At 41.8% G+C, this 20,700-nt stretch overlaps 1 long non-coding RNA gene across 2 annotated transcripts in view; it reads left to right on the top strand.

The window, feature by feature from the left end:
* Window positions 1–20,700, top strand: part of LOC139828597 (uncharacterized) — a 33,405-nt gene that overhangs the window by 4,453 nt on the left and 8,252 nt on the right. Inside the window, exons 3-5 of one of the 2 annotated variants that reach the window (XR_011740394.1) lie at window positions 8,673–8,744; window positions 10,677–10,741; window positions 13,680–13,817. This is a non-coding gene — a long non-coding RNA (uncharacterized lncRNA). The remainder of the gene's footprint in view (window positions 1–8,672; window positions 8,745–10,676; window positions 10,742–13,679; window positions 13,818–20,700) is intronic. The other variant, XR_011740395.1, reaches the window with a different exon arrangement.

The following is a 20,700-nucleotide window of genomic DNA, read 5'->3' as shown; positions in this document are numbered from 1 at the left end:
TAGAAGTTCATTACTTAATGTGGAAATGACCAAATAATAGGTGACCTATTTAATGTCTTTCTCCTTTCACCCACCACAAAAAAAGGTGAATTATGACCAGATGCTTAAAACAGTTAATTTTAATAAAAGTAGGACTGAAAAGGAATGGGACACATGTATTTGATAGATAGGAGAGATTGTGCAAGTCAGCAGGATTTGATACAATATCCTATAGTATGAAAAACATGCAAATATTAAGCTATCTGTTGTTCTCTATAAGAAATGTGGAGTCTCCTGATGATGTCAAGAAAGTAAATGTATTGTCTATGTTTGAAAATGCGAGGGCAGCTGAGGGAAAGGAAGCCATGGAAAATTTAGAGAAGGCTAATGCTTATTCAGTATTGAAAATGAATAATGGCATAAATAATAAGATGATACTTTAAAAATCTTTCTTGTTCTTACAAATATGATAAATAACTTTCGTGGTACCACTATGTACTGGTGGTCCAGGTCTAGCAGATCTCATGGAACCTCTTTTTCAAAGACAAGCCAGGGCACAGTCCCACACAACATTCTTGTAAGCAAACTAGGCTGGTTTTATCTATCATGAAAACATGGTAAGGTGGGCACACAACTCCCTGAGACATCCCAGGATGGATGGGCAGATGGGGATTTAGAATTTCTAATCTGAAGATTGCCTAGGGAGGTCATGATGACTTTGCTGCTGGAGTCTTTTGAAAACAGTGTAGATAATATGGCACTTGATTGTGCCTCAGAGGGGGGGATATGGACTAGATGATTTCCTGCGATTCCTTCCACTTCTCTGTTCCTGCGACTCTGTGACGTGAGGCTAACTGGGGAGATATTAACTCAAGTGCAAATAACTCAAGTTAACTGTGCACCGAAGACACAACCCTCAGCTTAATAGATGTCATTTTAAAACCTGGCTGGAAAAACGTGGTTTCATATGTGGTAATAAGGTCCCCTGAGGACATCCCAAGATGAATGGTAGGTTCGAGAATGATGTGGACTGATTGGAGAGGCTCCGAACTATGAATGATCAAATGACTAGGAAACAAACCTTGAAGGTGGACTGAAACAATTTGGGTTGTGTAGAGAATAAAACACCAGAGGAAATATTACAGAAGTCTCCAAATACAGAAAAGGCTGCTGTAAAGGAAAGTAGTATGTTGTTTACAGAGAGTAAAAGCTCTGCAGTAGAAGGAGCAAGAATTAATAGAACTAAATTGCAGTAGAAAAGGTTCAAAGAAGGCATTTAAAAAAAGAGTTGGGGGCGGGGGGAGGGTGGAACCAGCTATCCAAAGCGATGCACTGGAAAAGGTTGCTTGGGTGATTATGAAATCTGTCATGATCTTAAAGAGCAGGTTAGACAAATACCTCTCAAAAAGGACATGGAGATTGTTGTTCCTACTTTGCGACCTGGGATGGACTGGATGTCCTTTCAATATCCCTATCTGATTTCTTTTTCTAAGATCTCTTTTCTTCTGAGGAGGAACACTTTGCCTTCATACTTGAGGTACTTGGGGATTAAATTTGTTCATTTGCTTTTCAAAACAGAATTGTTACTCTCTGTTCCAACCAAAATTGTCTGCCTAGCAAGCAGGCAAAGTCACCAGGGCTGTATCTAAAGTTTTGACCTTTCTGTTCCCTGTTTGTCTGTGATGAGGAGTATGTTGAAGACACACTGTCCTCTGCCCCATAGCAGCCAGCATTGCAGCTTGTGTGTGGGCAGAAAGAGGTGCTATTCCTTTGCAGGAGATACTAGAGGTGTGAAAAGGTAGGCTATATTGAATATCCAGACATTGCAAATGAAACTGCCGTATGCAGTTGTTGTGTATGTGGATTCCTAATTAGCATTTGGAATTGTTCAAGTAACACCTAGACTTGCATTAATTGCACATATATAGATTCTGTTCCAAGTAAAATCCTCCCATAGCTAGAGTTTATGTCTAAATTTTCTTTGTCTTTTAGGTACTAAGCTGTTGGAGAATGTGACGTATATGGAAAAAAAAAAAAAAAAAACAAACTCAAACCTGGATGCCAAATGTAACTCATATTTAGGCAATGTCAGCTGAGTTTCCTGAGACTAGATCTGTTAAAAACTACAAAATGATCTGTCATTTGTTAGACGTTCAGAAGGAAGCAGACAGGTCAGGCAACAGTGTGCAGTGATGGGTTCAAAACAAGAGCTTTTGTTCCAAAGGGGGCTGATGCAGGCCACCAAATATGCCAGGAATGCAGAGCCGTTTGTGGTGCTACTATAGATACTATCACGGGGAAGCAAAGCACGCAAATTCCTGTTGGAATAACATTGCCGTTAGGATAAAGGCAACCAAAACAAGGCAAATCCAAAGCAGAAGGGTGCCGTTGCCTGCAAGATCACTAATATTTAATATAAAATGATATCCGTTTTTCTTTGAAATCCATAATTTGCAGATCTCTCCCTCACGTCAGTGCATTGGCTTGGCCAATTAGCTGTGAAACCTTCCAGGGTAGAAGGGCTGAGGTTAATTACAGGGAGGGTGTTAAGAATTTTTGAATCAGCTAGTGTGATTTCAGTAAAAAAATCTATGAAGACTGCATCCCTTACGTCAGCAAATGCATTTCCAAAGTCAAACATAGCCATATATGTGGCAGCTGTGTGTGTAAATAAGTGTGAATTAGAGGAGTTGTTGCACTGGCTTCTGAAAAGGCTCTACCAATTGCTCTGAGCAATTTTCATACCCATTTCACTGGTGTTTTTGTAACAACAATTGACGTCAAGATTGCATTCATACTTCAAAGTAAAGTGGGGTTTATTTCTTGTTTTTCGGTATGAAAATGGTGGTTGAACATAACCAAAATAAACACTGTTCTTAGGGAAAAAAAATCTTTATTGAAAATTCTATGGAAATGTATTCATTCTCTTGGGAATTCAAAGCAGTTAAGAGTAAATTTCTTTAAATTTTACAACTTCTTGGAACCCTTGAACTGTCAGGACATTTTAGTGCTTGAAGTTTTAAGCAGGCGTAGATTGGAATCCACTCCAATAAGTTGACTACCTTGAAAATAATTTAAATGAGCAAAATTTCTAACATGACACTTCATTAATAGTAGCTAAAGTAGCTAAAGAATTATAAAAAAACAAACCCACAGAACACCAAATCTACCAAATGGCACATCTGAACTCAGACACTTGGTGGTTTTGGAGTTAGCTCCTTTGAACAGCTAGTAGAAATCATCTTAGTAAAGCAAATATTTTGCAGAAGCAAGTTTATCTTTTACCCCAGAATTAAGGGCACAAGGAGCTATGTTTTGCAGGACCATGACTCAAGAGCTTGCTCTGTGTCAGGATCACCATCTGCTCATGTTTGTCAGTGTGCTGTAGGGGAGGTATTTTTAATCACCCATAGGAGTGAGCCAAAGTAAATCTCTTCTGCTTGCTGTGGGTAACTTTAAAGAGCTAATGAGCACAACCAAACACATTGGGAGAACAAGCATTCATGGCCTATGGGCTTGGCTGGCTACAAGTTCTCCTGGTGCTGGGGGAGGCGAGAGGGGCCCTTGGCCTGACCCAAGCTGGCATTTCTGATGCTGGAAATTGGTGCCTTCCAAGTCTGAGTGCCTGGAGGTTACCTGAACGGGTGGTGCAGAGATAGTGGCCTGGAAAATACTGATTAATATGTCAAAAGACGCTGCTGTTGCAGCAGCAGGGACTGGCACCGGCAGTGAAGTGGGAAGCAAAGCAGATTAAACTCCCTCTGGAAAGACCGGTTGGTAAAAGCAATGATTTGGACCCCAACCTGCCTGCTGACCCATCTAGAGGGGTCACTGCAGAGCACTCCCCCAGCCCCTGTTTTAATGAAGTAGTTAAGTAGTATAAAATCACAAATTCAACACAACTGCTATTTTACTGTTTTTCATGCAAACCATTTTTCAATTATGCTTCTTTTCCTTAAGATCTTAACATATGTATCAGATTAACAGAATTTCTTGCCTTTTTAAAAGGAAAATGTGTGCTGATAATAAGCAAAAAATCTAGGGAAAAGGGACAATTTATTTCCAGTGTCTTTATCTTCCATCAGCGACAAGATGGATAGTAAAATCTCATGTCTCTTTGCAGAACTGATTTTGTGTTTTAATGGCTAGGTCTACACAGAGCTGAAAGGAAACTTCACGATATATTTTTTTGTAGAGAAGACTCCCAATGCTAATGAGCAGCCGAATCTGTCTTGGGGAAACAGTTTGTTACTAAAAATAGATTGCAGCCTAACTGTAACTAAAATCAGATTGCAGAAACCAAGCTACTCAGATTCCCGATTTCTACTGCAGAAGGAGATGAATCTATTACAAACAGCTCTGATTACTACATATTTTAAAATGTGCCAACTGAGTCCTGCTTTGAAATTAATCCACTTGTGAGCTTCTATCAAATACGCTTACAGCATTCTCTGGAGATTTTCTTCAGACTCTGAAAAGCCAGTGAGCAAGCAGTTCGTAGTTATGAAGCCAAAAGGAAAAACAGCACATATGAGCTATTTATAGAATATCAAGCAAAACAGTGTGATAAAGGGCAAATGAAAGCTTTCAATGAGAGGCTTCTTTTCCTTCCCAGTCATGTGATCTTTACGTGCAATTTATTTTTTACTATACAATTTAGTAGGGAAATTTAATCACTTGACAACAGCTTTTTCTGCTTAGAAAAGTACCTTTCAGTGTTTCTTTACTGTTTATAATATGCTCACTTGTGGCTGTCACTGTTTGAGAGGTTTTGTTTGCAGAAGTTTGTACAGGGGCCAGTACTTTTCTGGCAGGTCCCAGCAGAAGTGGTGACCAGAGGTTGAGCATTCGGTGTTCAGCATTGAAAACCACTCTGCTGCCCAGGACAAAATACAGAGTTCTTGCTCATGAGCCCCAGATGTTTGGGATAACAAGACAAGGATCCATTTCCTCTGGAACTCTGACAGTAATGAAAGCAACCTTTCTAATAGTTTTTGTGTCCCATCACCCACCGAAATTCCCTTGTTCCCTACTCCTGTTTTTTTTTTTTTTTCAAATGCAAAAAGCAAAGGAAATTTCTGTCCTGGGAGTTTATCAGCCAAACCTCATGTAGGTATATTTTGAGTATATTTCTTTCAGTCCTAGTTAGTTCAAGTCAATTATTCAAGCTTCATCTCCAGAGACCCTCTTTAAGCAATTCTGACCTTGAAAAAAAACAAAACTAAACAAACCCACCACCACAAGCAACTTGACCTGGGTGCCAGTTTGTGCCTCAGCCCCAACACCATATTCAACTCTTCTAGAAATGCAGAGTTGCCAGTTTTTTGACACTCACTTAAATTACATACTTTACTGCCTGAGTGTGGTGTCTTCAAGAAGGGGAATGGTGCTGAGGAGATATTTATGAACTGTGTCTCAGAGGTCCAGGCAGTTAAAAATAGGTGGCTTCTCAGGTAGATTTCTTTCTGTCATCTTTCCTTTTTCTTTGTGTCTGGGATGAAGTTTGAGGGAGGCTGAAAAAACTGGATAGTTTATCTCCCTAATATAGAGAATGATGATGTCATTTCAGAATATTTTCACAAACAAGGTGATTTCTGTCGGTAGCCTTTTATTTTTTGGACATGAGGGGGCACATTTGCAGGTTTGCAGTGTGTGTGCTACCTGAGCTCCTCACTGCTTTTGGTAGATCAGGCCATTGCCTAGACTGTCATGTCTCACCTTTGCCAGATTTCTCTTCAGTCCTGGGAGTTCATGTGTTTGCTTAAAAATATTGATACTTCACAGACTCATTCTGCATTGTGACAAGTGAAAGAGTGGATAAAATATCAAGGCTTTAACACCCAGTGATGCTGTATGGGAGCTAAGCGCTGCAGCTAGGAAGCTGGGTAGCAAGGATCAACGAATGTGATGCATCTCTCTGTATTCCCATATGTCAGTCTCTCAGACAATTTCACAGATTTGCTAATGGGAACAAGGCTTTTTCAGTAAAGCTTCTTCAGGGCCCTTAGAGAGATGTGAATGTACTCCAGAACCTTGATGAGTGATAAGAGGAAACACTGAAAGACAAATTTCCACTGCTGCTTCTCAGACACATGACCTCCTTCATAAGTCAGGAGTCACTCTGAGTTTAAAGAAATCAACGCTGGCTTCCTCTTAGGATGCAAACTCTTAAGAGCTCTGTTTTATGTGTGTGTTTGTGTGTGTGTATGTATGTGTATACATATATAATGTTATTTTGAAATACCCAGTGGAAATTTAATGGAGTTGCAGGAACAGAAAAGTGGAGAAGAACTAATTCTATATCCAGGGCACAACCCAAACACTGCTGCTGGGTTGATGCCCAAGAGGAAGGCAGAGCAGTAGCATAAAGCCAGAGTTGCGAGGTTGCAGGCTGCCCTACAAAGCATGGTCCAGTCTGACAGCTAGAAAAAATCTCCACCTTCTCTACAACATTCTGGCTGCGCACTAGAAATGACTTAGTCAAAAAAAAAGAAAAAAAAAAGGAAGAAAACAGCAAATGGAAAGTGCAAAGAACAAAGAGACAGTTAATTTCAGCAATGTATTCTGTGGAAGACTTAACTTTACTGGGCAAAAATTAAAATGGTGATTTTGAATTCTGAGGTATGCCATGAGGGCTCATTGCACTTGTTCAGATATGTTGTGCTTCACACATTGGACGTCCCAGCAGACTAACAACATCTCAGGTGGGACATTGCCTTTCCATCTAACATCTGAAGAGAGACAAAGCAGAGGAGCAGGAAGCTGCTTTTGCTGGTGGTTGTGTGAGGCAGGAAGGTGTTCCTGTTTCATCATGCCCTGTGCAAGAGCAGCAGCCCCTGAGCACCCTGGCCGTGAGAGCTAGTGGTGCACATGCACAGCGTGGGCCTCCGGAGCTCCCCTCAAGTGTTTCTGAGCACGCTAAGAAGTCTCAGCTCATCTGTTCCAGTCTGCTGTGGCATTGCTGATATTTTTTCACTTGTAGTCATTTGTGCGTGAAGCTAGTACATACAGCTCTCCTAAGTTAGGCTGTGACCAGAGCTGCAGTTGATGGCTTAGAGATGGAAAAAGAAAACAACCCCCCACATGCTAGTTCCCTTAGCAACAACCTGGAGTGAGGGAGAGCCCAAAAGAAGGGCTTTAAAGCTGTGGTGTTGGAGCACAAGTGGACACAAATCTGCCTCACCACACTGCCTGTCTCAGCCCAGGACTCGCCTCATGCTGGTGTGGAACAGGCTGAGCCCGTTCATTACTGTTACCTTCAAATATAAACCTGCTGGAACAGATAGCTCTTTACAAAGCCATCCTGTACTCCCACTGTGTGCGAACAAACAAGACTGTGCTTGTAAGACCACACCATAAAGTGGCAGAGTATTATTTTTTTTAAGATGATCAAGAGGGACAAGAGACACAGGAGACTGGTTTAAGGATATTCAGATCACAAGACGTTTTGATGAAGAGAACATGCAGCTGACTGCATATGCTATTCCAGCAAAGTAAACACCACTTGTAAATATCTAGCCCTCTTGCCATCTCCGAAGAATTTCTGCCAGCTGATGGAAGAGCTTGGAAAGCTGTTGCCCCGAGGCTGCCACCCTTGTGTCTTGGCAGGGTGAAACGAAGCAACCTGCAAAATCCAGGGCAGGGAGGATAAGCAGAGAGGACTGTCCTGCTCCTGGTTCTGCTGGATCATATGTTGTGAGCCATGTGTCCTGCTGAAGTGCATGTAAGAAGTGTATGCACAGACACACCATTTACAGTAAACACTCGAAGAATGAACCTTAATGGGCACAGACCTGTTTTAAGAGGTTGCTGAAATGATATCTTAAAATCTGTCACTACCTTGCATGCTCTGGTGTGCTCTCAGCTGTGGAAAACTGGCTTTTGTCCTGATACTCCAGATGCAGGGTAGTCCTGTGGCAGAGAAGGGAATCCCCTGGCGTGGCTGAGGGGACTGAGGGCCTGGCAGAGCAGGGGCTGGCTGGAAGGGCACCCAGCACACAGATATTTAGCCAGGCTTTCAACCCTAGGAGCTTTTTGGACTTGCTGTGAAGTAAAGCAGCCTTTACTCAGGGAGACTTCTCTGGCACAAAAGCAGCGCTAGGACTGGGAGACTGCCAGATCTGCAAGTTTTACTGTCAAAAGACATGTTTTGAAGCAAGCATTGATTTGTAAAGTATTATGTAAAGTCATAGGTCTCTTCTGAAGAGTGGCTGAGGCTTCAGAACAAAGCATTGTGTCTTTTACATATTTCTCTTTCCTTTGCCATTACTGTTATAAAGACTACTGCAAGAAGAGTTTTAATTTGCTTTAAGAATTCATCTACTTCTGCCCTCATTCCTCATCTGAGGTCAATGAAGTAAAAGTTCAGGTAGTGGTATGCTTACCCAATTTCAGGTCTAAGAGTTTCCAAAATACACTGGAATTGCTCGCTTTGGACTCCAGCCCACAGACAGATGTGATTCTGATACAATATGTCTGATTCTCTTCATTGTTACCTCTTTTTTCAGTGGTTTGCTTACACTGCAATGAGATTGAATTAACCTTACCTATATCATGAGTCATACACGAGCACATGTGGGTCTGTATGTACATAGAAGCAGGGAGGTTGAAAATACACCATGGTACTTACTATACCTAATGTCTGTATATTTGCATAACAAAATCCAGCCTATTTTCTTTCAATTTTTACACAGACTTGTCTGATTACTTAATGCAAAGCCTCATCCTGCGCTCAGTTACTGCCGAAGGAATCCAGCAGGCAGGAGGTGAGCAGAGTTGTGTGTGGTTAGTCCCCATGACAGTTCTTCCCTTGTTTTTTTTCCCCTGCTCTGCTATTTGCTTGCACTTCTTTCCTTTTTGCTTTCTCTGTTGTTGTTTGGTTGGTTTTTGTGTTTGGGTTTTTTTTGTTTGTGGTTTTTTTTGTTTGTTTGTTTGTTTTTCTTGAATAGTTTCTTGGTTTTTGTTTGGTTTTGTTTTGGTTTTTTTGTTTTTTGATCATTGATTGTTTTTTAAATCATTTTAGATTATGAGATTCTTGGGTCAGGAGGTTCTTCACCTACAAGTTTACATTGCACCTCGTAGTACTGGGCTCTGATCCCAAATTTGGGTCTGTGTGCTACTGCAATATAAGTAACAATAAGCATTGCTGCATTGGCATGTAGTCAGGTTGAAATCACTGCAACTCTCTTACGCTTGTGAGCACTATGCATTGCAAGACTGTTATCTTAATTTTTGCCTGAAAAGTATGCTGTGTACAGTACAAATAACCCCCAGCACAGCAAAACAATAAACAGCAACAGCATGGCAAAAACTTTCAGCTGTACCGTGGTGAAGGCATTTTCTTGCAAGAGTCTGAATGTGCTGTAAGCACTTTTTGGTTTGTTAGACATCTTCAGATGTGTAAATATAACTAATCCCATCTGGGTTATCATAAAAAGAGTTTATTGGGGAGTCTGAGGTCAGAAACTCCCTAAAACTCAAAGGATAAGCGAAACAGGTGCTTTCCTGGAGTCTTAGAAGTTATGCTACAATTAGTTTCTTCCTTTCCTTTGGGCTTAATAATCGTTGCTATATTAGAACTATGGTATCATTTATAATAAGAAAATATGCAAATACAGCAACAACATAATTTTTCCAGGCTGCTTAGCAAGTAAATGATTGTGTACAGAAGGCCTTCAATCCTATGAATATCATTCTGTCAGACACAGCTCCTGTTATTTATGATGGCAATAAAACTACTGATTATTATTGAACGAATTTCTCAGATGTGAAAAAAAAAACTTCAGCCGTTTTACTTTCCCATCTTTCAGTATGTAACAAAAGGCTTGGCATTTCAGAAGTTTAGTCCCTGAGGATAAACAAATAAAGTTGTAAAGAGCACACCTTGCTAATATGATTGCTCCTTATTAGCATAATAGTTTTCAAATAAACAACCTTCTAATGTCTCTAATAAGCAATTACTCTATGATGAAAACTGCAAATGGAGCCCACTGGTGGGTAACAGATAACAGTAAAATCTGTCAATAAAACAAATATTGTTCTGCCCGAACGTCTCTCTTCTTCACTCCAAGAGCAGAGCAGAGCTGCCCAGGTATTTTTATAGGCTGATATTAGACAGGCAGACATGTTACAGCACAGCCCTTGTGATATGTTGCTATGATGTTACATGGACTCTTTACAGTGTTAGTGTTATAACAAAACAGGGCAGAGATCTTTACTTAGTTGGAAGCTCCCTATTCTGAGTATTTCAGTCAAATAAAGCCACAGGAGGTTGAGTCTTTGCCCAAGAGTAGTGATTTGCCAGATTATTAGGATTTTCTTTCTTTCAAAAACTGAAGATCATAATAAAAAAATTCAGGCTCCATCCTATCTCTGAAACATGCAAATTAATGAAAGTTGTGTCTCAGCATTCTTTTCTTTTTGCTATTCTAAAATGTAAGAAATAATTTACAGTAGCAAAAACAAGTGTTAAATGTATGCAACAATCTCACTTTTCCGAACACTGAAAAGTGTGAAAAAAATTTCATAATTTTTCAAGCATAGTTGACAAACTATTTTCAAAACATTTGCAGATGTAATTTACATACTCTCCTAGCTGCTTACAATCGATTAGAAAGCCATGTTGTGCTTGCTTTGGTCTCTGTATTTCTGCAGTCATTTTTCCAAAATCATTTTGCATATGGTCTCTTGGTTTTCAGGAAATAAGGAAATGGAATATGAGAGGGCCACAAATCCCCAAACCCGGTCCATTCCGAATTCCATGGTGAGTATTAGGTTTTTATTTTATATATAGCTTTGGAGAAAAGGGATCATTTGGTGGAAAATCTTCAGCCATTCTTATCTTTATTCCACTTCTGGACCGACATCATGATACGAAAATGCAAGGAATTTACAGTAAAGCCTGGTGTGGGAAGAAGATCTTGGCAGAGGGATGATTAATGGTGTCTAAAAGAGGGAAAACAATTATGTAATAAATACAGCCCATGAGATTCAAACTGAAGAAACCGTCACAGGTGCAGGCTGTAAACAGGTCCCAAAGGAAAGAATATTGGTCTTTTAAAGGTAGACTTTGTAAACAAACAGATGAGGCATAGGAAATATCCTTTCATATAAATTTTTATGGTGCAAATCAGTACATGGAGCACATAAGTACCATAAGTGTTTATAAACTCAAAGAACATCCATACTGCAGTGAAGCAGCACAAATAGTGCCGCAGTGTAAATTTATATAGCGTGGGGAGGATGTGTGGTCTGATGGCTCAGTTTGTTTTTTTGGCTTTCACAAATGACATGATTTCTGCCTCTCTGGTTTTGTTTTGTTCCATTTAGCTGCTCTCAGCTGCATAATTGTTCTTTTAGCTTGTAAATATTATGGTCAACCTCCAGCAAAGTTTAGATGAGGCCAATCCAATGTAAACAAGTGTGTCTGTGCCAATGATGTAAGCAAAGCCATCTCTTGTGATATTTCCTCCCCCTTTTCCTAACTCCGCTGGGACTGCAAGAGCTTTGGAGAGCCTGCTGTGGTAGCACACAGCCTGGAAGCCTGGAGTTCAGTTCAACTGCCTGTCTGGGATATGTGTGTGTGGTTTGTTTGTTGTTGGTTTTTTTGTTGTTTTTGTTTTTTTTTCCTGAGTATTTAACGTGGAAATTATCCAATGAAAAGAGAACAATGTAGCAGAATAACTTCTAGGAAGTGTCCTTGCATCTGTCCATGCTTCTGTCTGTGGTCCAGAGGTCACTGTCTGCAAACTCAGCACAAAGTTAATACAGGTGTAATGTGCAGTGCTGAGGGGCCAAGAAGGGTTGAGGATCAGTAGCACCTGATGAGCTGTGACCTTATGCAGTGTTGCAATACTGTGGCATGACACAGTGGTGTTGCAACGATGCTGTGTGATGATCTTGAACCCTCTGCTTGGCTGTGCTGGGACTGCAGTTTTCCAGGGGGCTTGGGCTCACCTGTGCTGCTTTGTGCTGTGGCAGATGGGACGGCCAGGAGCACTGCAGCTCCTGTGTCTCTGCAGCACCGTCGGAGCTGTTAATGTGCAAAGGTGGCAAGTGCTCTTACACTAGGGTCACTGAACCCACTGCTTGAAAGCCTTTGAATTAAGAAGGGTATACATGGCATACTTTTTACCCTTGAATATTATCTTTGAGTAAAGGGGTTTCACCCCACATTACTGTTTCAGCCCGAATTGAGCCAACCAGATTTAGCAGCACACTGGTCCACTGTCACTTTGTGCAGCCTTCAACATATAGGACACACTGTCAACACAGTAAATGAATCCCAGGGGCTTTCTGCTGCCTAATTGCAAACACAAACAAGTGGCTGGGTTTTTCCTGCATGTGAGCTCCTCCCCGTTGCTCTGGAGCCCATTGCTGCTGTGCACTGAACACAGGCACTGCCGCCTCCCCTGCACCCAACCTGTCCCATCTCCTGGCTTTGCCTTCCCACCCCAGCTTTGTGTCTTCCAAGTGCCCAAATCCTGCTGCTTTTTGCAGCCTTAGCAGTTCAACACTGATCACAACCTTATGTCCCATGCCTCATCCTCCCATAAGCAGTGATCTGTATTTGGTGGCTGTTGGTTCATGGTTTGCAATTAGACACAACCTTTAAGGAAAAAAAACTACCAAAGTAATCATTGCAATGCTATTGATCTCCTGGGAACAGAGGCTGGGAGGTGTCTGACATTTTGCATTATTATCTATGGGAGAGGAAGGAGCCGGGCTGTTTTTTTCCCACAAGAAATGTATCTATTTTTGAGTGCAAAGTACTTTCTTTGCCATGGGACCCAAAACAGTTTTCTTTCACTGACTCATGGTCTCTGGAGGGCTTTCCCTGGGCTCAGGAGGCGAATGCTTCAGTGATTTGCAGTTGGAAAAGTGACAGCCCAATTAGCTAAAACTGTTAATTTAAAGGTAAAGATGTTACCTGTTTACAGCTCTTTTGGCTTTGAAGAACTGAACAGTTTCCACCAGCCCTGTTCCCTCTGTGTTTACATACAGAGTTGCTGTAGATTTGATCATAATAGCTATTGGGTGAGAATCCGAAAGCAATGTATCAACAACATATGATTTATTCTGTAGTTCTCGTGCAGAAAGCGAAAATATTATTTCATGCTTTCCCGTTTTTCTTTAGGGTGCTTGCTCTCTTTGTTTTTTCTCTCTTTTTTTTGTTTTTGTCTTCTTATGGTACACAAACAATTCATTAGCTATTCTAATTTTACTAAATTTGTCCAATTAGCCTATTTACATGATTATGGATAAATGCTTACTGATTAATCTTTCCTTCCCAAGAGACAATCTCTCCAAGGCCCAGCTGGAAACTACAGGAAATGCATTTGGACAATGTTCGAGTTGCACCTTTCTTGTGGTGTGTGGCAGAGCCAGTATGGGTCAGTTTGGCAGCTCATGGCCGCACATTGATCCATAGGATGCTTCCTTATGCTTTGGTGGGTTTTTTTCGTTTGTTGTTGTTTGGTTGGTTGTTTAAGATGAGGAACATCTGTAGTCAGCTGAAAACTCTACTGCATCTGTGGAGGGCCTGATGATTGGATCCCAGTCTCCCGTGTCCACATGGAAGGAGAGAATCATGTGCCAAGTGTACTGCGGGACCTGCCAGTGTCTGTGCAGGGTAGTGGCAGGTATGGGACACTGGCAGTTGGGACCAGACATCTAAGCATGCTTCTCTGTTTCATTCACAGATTACATGTGGACTGTTTAACCTTTAGACAAAACCTTTCCAAATAAAATGTTTTACCAAAGGAACAAAATATCAAGAAACGGGATATAACAATATTCAGAATTCATCTAGGTTGCAAAATCTGTGCAACAAACTTTGGGTGACATTACCAAATGTGCTCAGTAGCACTTCTTCGTATTTGGAGTTGTTCTTAAATCTATATACCTAATCAGCTCTTTAGACTATGCTCCAGGCCTAGTCAAGTGGAAAAAAGATATTTTTAAAATGCTTGCAGAGATCGAGTCTCTTGATATTTTTGGTAAATGCTTTTGCTTTTGTTGGGGGGGGGGTTTCATTAGTTTGGATTGTCTGTCTTAATGCAGCTTGTAAGTTATTGACATTAAAGGAAATCCCGAAACAGCATGCTACAAAGGAATATTTTTACTGTTAATATGTAATAAAGAGGTAGCCCTTGTTAATCCAGAAGTTAAAATGCAACTTCAGATTTTTGATTTAGAAGATGATATCTTAATCGAACTCCACCTGGAAGATGAGTGGGTGAAGGTCATGTGATGGTTTTGCATAAGGTGTGACTGTCAGTTAGGTGCGATTATTTTGAGAAACATAGCAAAGAATTTTAGTGTGGTGAAACAATTTTTGCTGCTGTTCACCAAGGTCCACATTTTGTTAGCTTTGAGAGCCTGGCTTGCCTGAGGCTGGCTGCCACAGGATGGCAGAGGGTCCATGAGCTTACATACTTCTGGGCATGTCGGCAAGCAGAACTACAGGACAGCACCCTGCAGTGGGATCCTAGCTGGATGTTGTAGTGTATGTTATCAAACAACCAAGAGCTCCTTGCAGCACCTTTTTTACACTGATGGGCGGGATATGGGGACACAATGGTCTGAAATGCTAAGTGTGGACAGGACTGGCTGTCAGTACAGTGTGTCGTCAGTGAAGGAGCATCTTTGATCCCAGTCCGCTTGTGAAGTAACAACTACTGTGTGCAAAGGACCTAATGTGGCTGATTATGTGCTTTTTTCCTCCTATTCTTTTAAATCAGCCTCGTGCAGAATCTTTGCTCCAATACCTTCTTACTGATGTTTCATGCTTTCTGCTCTCAATTATTTGCCATTTACTAAAAGTAGGTCTCATAACCAATATAGCATTAAGAGTAGATCTTAGAACAATCAGTAGTTTCAGCTACTCTTTCTATTCTCCCTGCTTTTGTGGCTTATTATGTAAGTGTCAATCTCTCACTGCTATCTAGCAAACAAACTTCTGCCCTGGTCCATTTCCTCTCAGGCTCTTAGCCAGGAATAACAAATTTAACTTCAGCTCTCAGCTTAAGAAGTTTCACTTCACTGAGTAGAGTTCAAGTACAGTCTATTACCCTAAGTGATAGAGGAGTCCTTTGATGTCTGCTTCTTGAGTGGCCTGTACAAGCCAGGGCTTCCTGTAGGAAAAAGAACTGCAGCTGAGGGAAATACTTGATTGATCAAGTATTAGGGATGACCTCATTAATGTTTATAAATATGTGTAAAGGGTGAGTGTCATGAGGATGGAGCCAGGCTCTTCTCAGTGACAACCAATGATAGGACAAGGGGCAATGGGTACAAACATGGAACAGGAAGTTCCGTGTAAATATGAAAAGAAACCTTCACAGTGAGGATGACAGAACACTGGAACAGTCTGCCCAGGAAGGCTGTGGAATCTCCTTCTCTGGAGACATTCAAAACCCGCCTGGACACCTTCCTGTGTAACTTCATCTAGGTGTTCCTGCTCCGGCAGGGTGATTGGACTGGATGATCTTTCGAGGTCCCTTCCAATCCCTAACATTCTGTGATTCTGTGATCAGGTAACCTCTTCCTCTCACTCTTATTTGGGGGTGCCTGAGTGCCCAGTGACAGAATTATGCAGAGATATAAAGAGAGTCCTTGTACATGCTCCACCAGCAGATGTCACGTGCGGTTTGATGGTGTCACTCAGTTTACCAGGTGAGAGGCAGCAATCCTGCTCTTTCCTGTCCCTCACTGCCTTCTCCTGCTGCTTTCACTTCATCAGCTCTGGTGCACCACCACGGCTTGCTCAGCCTGCTTACTTTGTAAGTCTTAACAACTGATGTTAAGTTTTCTGCCATGCCAGTGATCTGAACTGGATAATTAGTGGCACTCCTGCTACAGAATGGGATGAGCTGCACAGGTGGCACCTGGACTGGGAGGCAGAGAGGAGGATAACGGCATGGGGGAACAGGAGTCCTGCAGCTGCCAGCCAGCATCAGCCTGGCTGCGTCACTGACCCGTGGACTGAGGAGATCCTCCAGAGCCCTTTGACCCTCAGCTGGGTCCCACTCTGAACTCTTCTGAAAGATATGTTTTTTCCCCTACGATCACCAGGGGCTAAGTTCACTTTATCACATCAGCTGTTTCAGTAGCACATTTTGTCTCTCTATGACTAGGCACAGTGATGCTTCATTCCCAATGATTCTGACATGGAATCTGGAGAAAGAGGTAGAAGTTGGCTAGTGTATATAGAGGAAAAATAGGGAGTGTGCATGGAAAAGGTGATCAGAGCATGAGTCCAGCTGAGAACATGGTGGAAAGGGAAGAGGTACCAGCAAACCTTGCATTGCCCAGTTGTTTCAAGATACCCACTGTTCTTTGGTCAGTGGTCACAAACTGCTGTACTTGATCTCCAAACTTAAGTTATTTAAAAGATTCCTTTGTTAGCTTGTCAGTCACAGAGAGTTGTTTTTTCTGGGCCAATGTATGTTCATGACAACTTTGCCTTTCCCAGATCTTTCTAACTGTGGCCATAATGTGCATGATGAGTGCAGCATTGCTTTCCTGGGCACAATACTGACTCACAGAACTCTCTCCTTTAGCCAAGGAGACAGCTGAGCAGTTTGTGAATATCACTGCAGTGTCAGAAGTAGCTGCGAGAAGTAGCTCAGTGCTACTGGCAGCAGAGGCCTTACTCCCCTTCTTAGCTCCTGGCCTTGCAATTCTGCTGTTTCCCTTGAGTTGGATGTGTTGGGTGCCTGTCAGATGATTATTGAGCTGATTCAGCTCACTAACCCGAAAGAAAACTATCCCCGTGTAACACTGTCATCATTGGCTGAAAGGAGTACATGAAGAGGTTTGGAGGAAAACAGCCTTTATTTTGCAATTAGATGTTGCAATACCTGTGGATATTGCATGTTCCGCAGTGTTGCAAGAGAGTCCCTTGAGCAGAAGTCATTGAATTTGGTTTGTAAAAGCTTCTCTTAAGTATGGGCATTGGAAGTTGTGAAACTACCCATTATTCAGTGCATGCAAAGTAACAAGATATTTCCCAAACTATTTTATTAAAATGTATTTGGGATTGTGTAGAAGTGGCTTTTCCTCCAGCCATATACCATGCCCAAATTCTGGAACAATTTTAATCCTGGATGCTCTGGCTCTCCTGAGCTCCTTTGTTGTGTAGTTAAACACTTTAATAACATCTAATTATCTGTTGAAATGTAGATGTTGGAGACCTCAGTGTTTTATCCCTTTGCAGCTCTGAGGTAGTTTCAGCCTACCCTCAAGATGACTGAATAAACCTGGGGAAAAAAAAAAAAAACAACAAGATTCCCAAGCGATCTGCTGCCACTATCCACCTTTCAAGACTCTCTCCACAGAGAACTTCTGAAACTTTTTGTGGTTAGCCCCAAGAGTGTGTCCTGCATAGTGGACACTGACGTTTTCCAATCAGCAATGTTATTTTTAAGCTCTACCATGTCATCAGCTAGTCATGTATTTTATTGCTTCACGGCCCTTGTGGCCTGCTCGTGCCTGCAGACCCAGTGAGCACAGGCTAGGGGGGGAAGTTCCTCCTTGTCTGCCTGCCTCTCCCCCTCTTACATCCCACAGGCCTATTTCTAGCTGGGAATGGGGGTTTATTTCAAAAGGGCAGGTGACTATATGTGACTATGTATGACAGAGCTTGCTTGAATCCAGACAGCTGTGCTGGGTCCCTTCTCTGGTACTTGGCTTCTCTAAATCTCTCCTGTAACCCACGGTGCTTCTTCTTCCCCCAGTGGGACTTTCTGCTCTAAAAGTCTTGTCAGTTTTCTTGGATATTATTTCAAAAGGAACTATGATTTTCCTGTTGTACACCCAAGATGTGCTTGCTTTGAAAAACCCATGCACTACACCTCATGTGGGCTGCAGAGGTCATTTATTTGCATTTTGGTACTCTTCCTGCCTTCCCATACAAATGCTGCTCGTCTGAGAGTCCAACATTTGTGCATTCCTTTTCTTGTCCTAGAGCTCAATGCTACTCATTTCTCAGACTGAGGATGGATAAAGTGATGGTCCCTCACTAAATGGAAACATATTTTTCCCCTCAAGAGATTTGCTTTTCTCCAACTTGTTTCTTGAAGAAAGACAAAAATGCCAGAAACAGAGATGTGAGCTGAAGCAATTTGTTTGTCTGACTGCAGGCTCACCCTTACTTCAAAGTACAGTATGGTTGTGTGGTCAGGTGCACGCCCTGAGTGTGAGGAAATGAACTTTACAATGACTGCAAATGGATAAGCTTTCAAAAAAATTGAATTGGCAAAGTCTCAATCACATTTCTGTTGGCTCTACTCATTAAAAAACATGTTGTTACTTTCTCATGAACTCTCTTCTGGATGAAATGTTAGAATGAATTCCATTTTGCTCATCCTGTGCAGGTAATAAATATTGCAGGACTTCTCTGGAAAAAATAAGTGATAAAATTCTGGTATCTTTGCCAAGATTCTCATTTTTACATTCAATGAAACACATTCCAAGGTGGTGGAAAACAGTTTCTGGTTTGCAGAAAATTTTATTGTTGATGGTTTTTAATTTGCTTTTGGACCTCCATTTTTAGGATCATCAGCTTTGAAGCAGGAATCCAGGCTGGGTCCTGATTTAACTGGCTTCTGATCTAGGGAAGATTTGGAACAAGTAATTTCAAATTAACACCATTTATTTGGATAAATTCTGACAATTTAAAATGTCTAATACTTCATACTGCTGGTCAGTTGGCTTTGTTGTGCAAAAGAACCAGATTCTATCCCAGCTACCTGGAAACCTTGTATTTTGCCTGGATGGAGGGAGTGAGACACAAGAGCAGATACCTCAGCATCCCCTCCAGAAAGTCAGCTCTGCATAGACGTGTGGGGTCTCCCCTTGCAGCTGTGAGGCTGAAAGTGTAGCTTTTGTGTCTGACTGCAGCTCTGATGGTAAATGTAACATATACTGACTATTTACACTGAGAAACAGAGCAGCCCTACCGCAATAGGACTCCTAACTGCCAGCATTTCTTAACTGCCAATTTACTCCCGTAATAATTGGGATAAGGCCTTAGGGGGAGAAAACCGTGATAAGGAACATGGCAAAATATTAAGCTCCTTTTCTTACTAGCTACTGCTCCCTTTCCACAGTTGGCAGTGAGGGAAAGACGTTGAGGGGAGCCTGCAGCTTCTTTGTACCCTCTGTGTAGCTTGGTGATGGATTTCCTCCACTAGCAAAGGACATAGGAGAAATTCCTCCCCCAACAGATTGTTCCTGTCCCAAAGTTTTTAGCTGACATCATGTCACACAGCCAGTACACATGCAACCGCACGAGCAGTTGTATCCCTCGAAGTACCCCTGTGTCCCTGACAGGCTGAGTGGCAGCGCTGTGGTGCACACTCACACACACCTTGGGCAGCCAGTGTAGCCCAAGGACATGTAGCCTCCTCATCAGCTGGCCAAGCAACATGGAATGTCCTGAGTCGCTCCTGTTCACTGTTCTCACAGGTGATTACAGTCAGTGTGCTGACAGGTTGGATTTTTTTTTTTTTTAATGAGAGGAAAAAGACCATGATAGAATCACTTGACTAAAACCACCCCATATTCAAGGAAGGACAGAACGAAGGGAAGCACAGCCCTGACAACTCTCTGCCAAGAATGAAAGAGGAAAATTATAGGACCTTCTTAGGAAAGCTGTTTTTTAGGAGAGCTTTGCTGCTTGCTTGTGAGTTGCTTCCATTCAGCTGGAGGGCCTTGTGTTGTCTTTTGCCCAGCACAGAAGGAAATCTAAGCGTCTACCACAGAAATTGCCTCACCAGACAGTGTCCATTGAGTTTGGCTTTGGGAACTTCAGGTTTGTTGTGCCAGAGGCTCAGTGTGCCTCTCTCTCTATGTGCTGCTGCTGAAGGTGTAAATTGTTAATTGATTTTTGAGACTTTCTGGCCTTTTGGCTTTCACTTTTGTGGAGAAACACCCCTCCTAAAACTTTGAAGGGAAGACGTGAGGAAGGGAAAACTGAATGCAAAGACTTTTTTACATCATTATTGAACTGTTCAGATGGGAGAATTCTGAAAGTTCTCTGATGATTTGAACCATTTTCATTTCTTTGGAAAAGCCCTTGCAGAAGTGGATTCTGTTGTTTTGGCTGGCACTCCCCAGCAGCTGTTGCCAGATTTCTTACAGGTCTGGTAGAAAGTGCATGGACTCTGGCGTGCTGCAGGACTGTGTGTTCCTCAATGTGTTTTGTCTCTGTGACAGTCCCCAGTTCTCATTTCAAGTTTTAAAAGTCTGCACAAAGGTAAAGGCTTGGGCATGGCACTGCGCAAGTGCAAATGGAAAGCACCTTTGTCTGACCCCCTAATGCCCACAGTCTTTGCTAATACAGATTCACTGTGTAACTCCCCATTAAAAGTGGCAGTTGGAGGCCAGGAGGAAAATCAGTTATCCAGTGTTTGAAATATCCGTTTAGCTGCTGGGAGCCACCATTTGATCTTAAGCAGGATACTTAGATGTGTTCATTTTTAAGTGTCAGGTAGTTCAATGACTTCACTCAGCATTTGCATTTTATGGAGGTACATATAACTTGAAGAATAAAAGGGAAGTTTGCTATTTCCTGTAAACATTTTTATATAAAAGTGTCACATGAAAGGCCGTTGAATGAAAAAAATGCTGTATTGTTGAGTGCCTGGAAAAAATCACTGTGGCATTATTTTAATCCTTGGCAGTAACTATTCCGATGGATACTGTTTGTTTAAGAAA

This window comes from Patagioenas fasciata, chromosome 9, assembly GCF_037038585.1.
Source record: "Patagioenas fasciata isolate bPatFas1 chromosome 9, bPatFas1.hap1, whole genome shotgun sequence".
Classification (NCBI taxonomy): domain Eukaryota; kingdom Metazoa; phylum Chordata; class Aves; order Columbiformes; family Columbidae; genus Patagioenas; species Patagioenas fasciata.
This window is presented reverse-complemented; position numbering and strand designations above follow the sequence as displayed.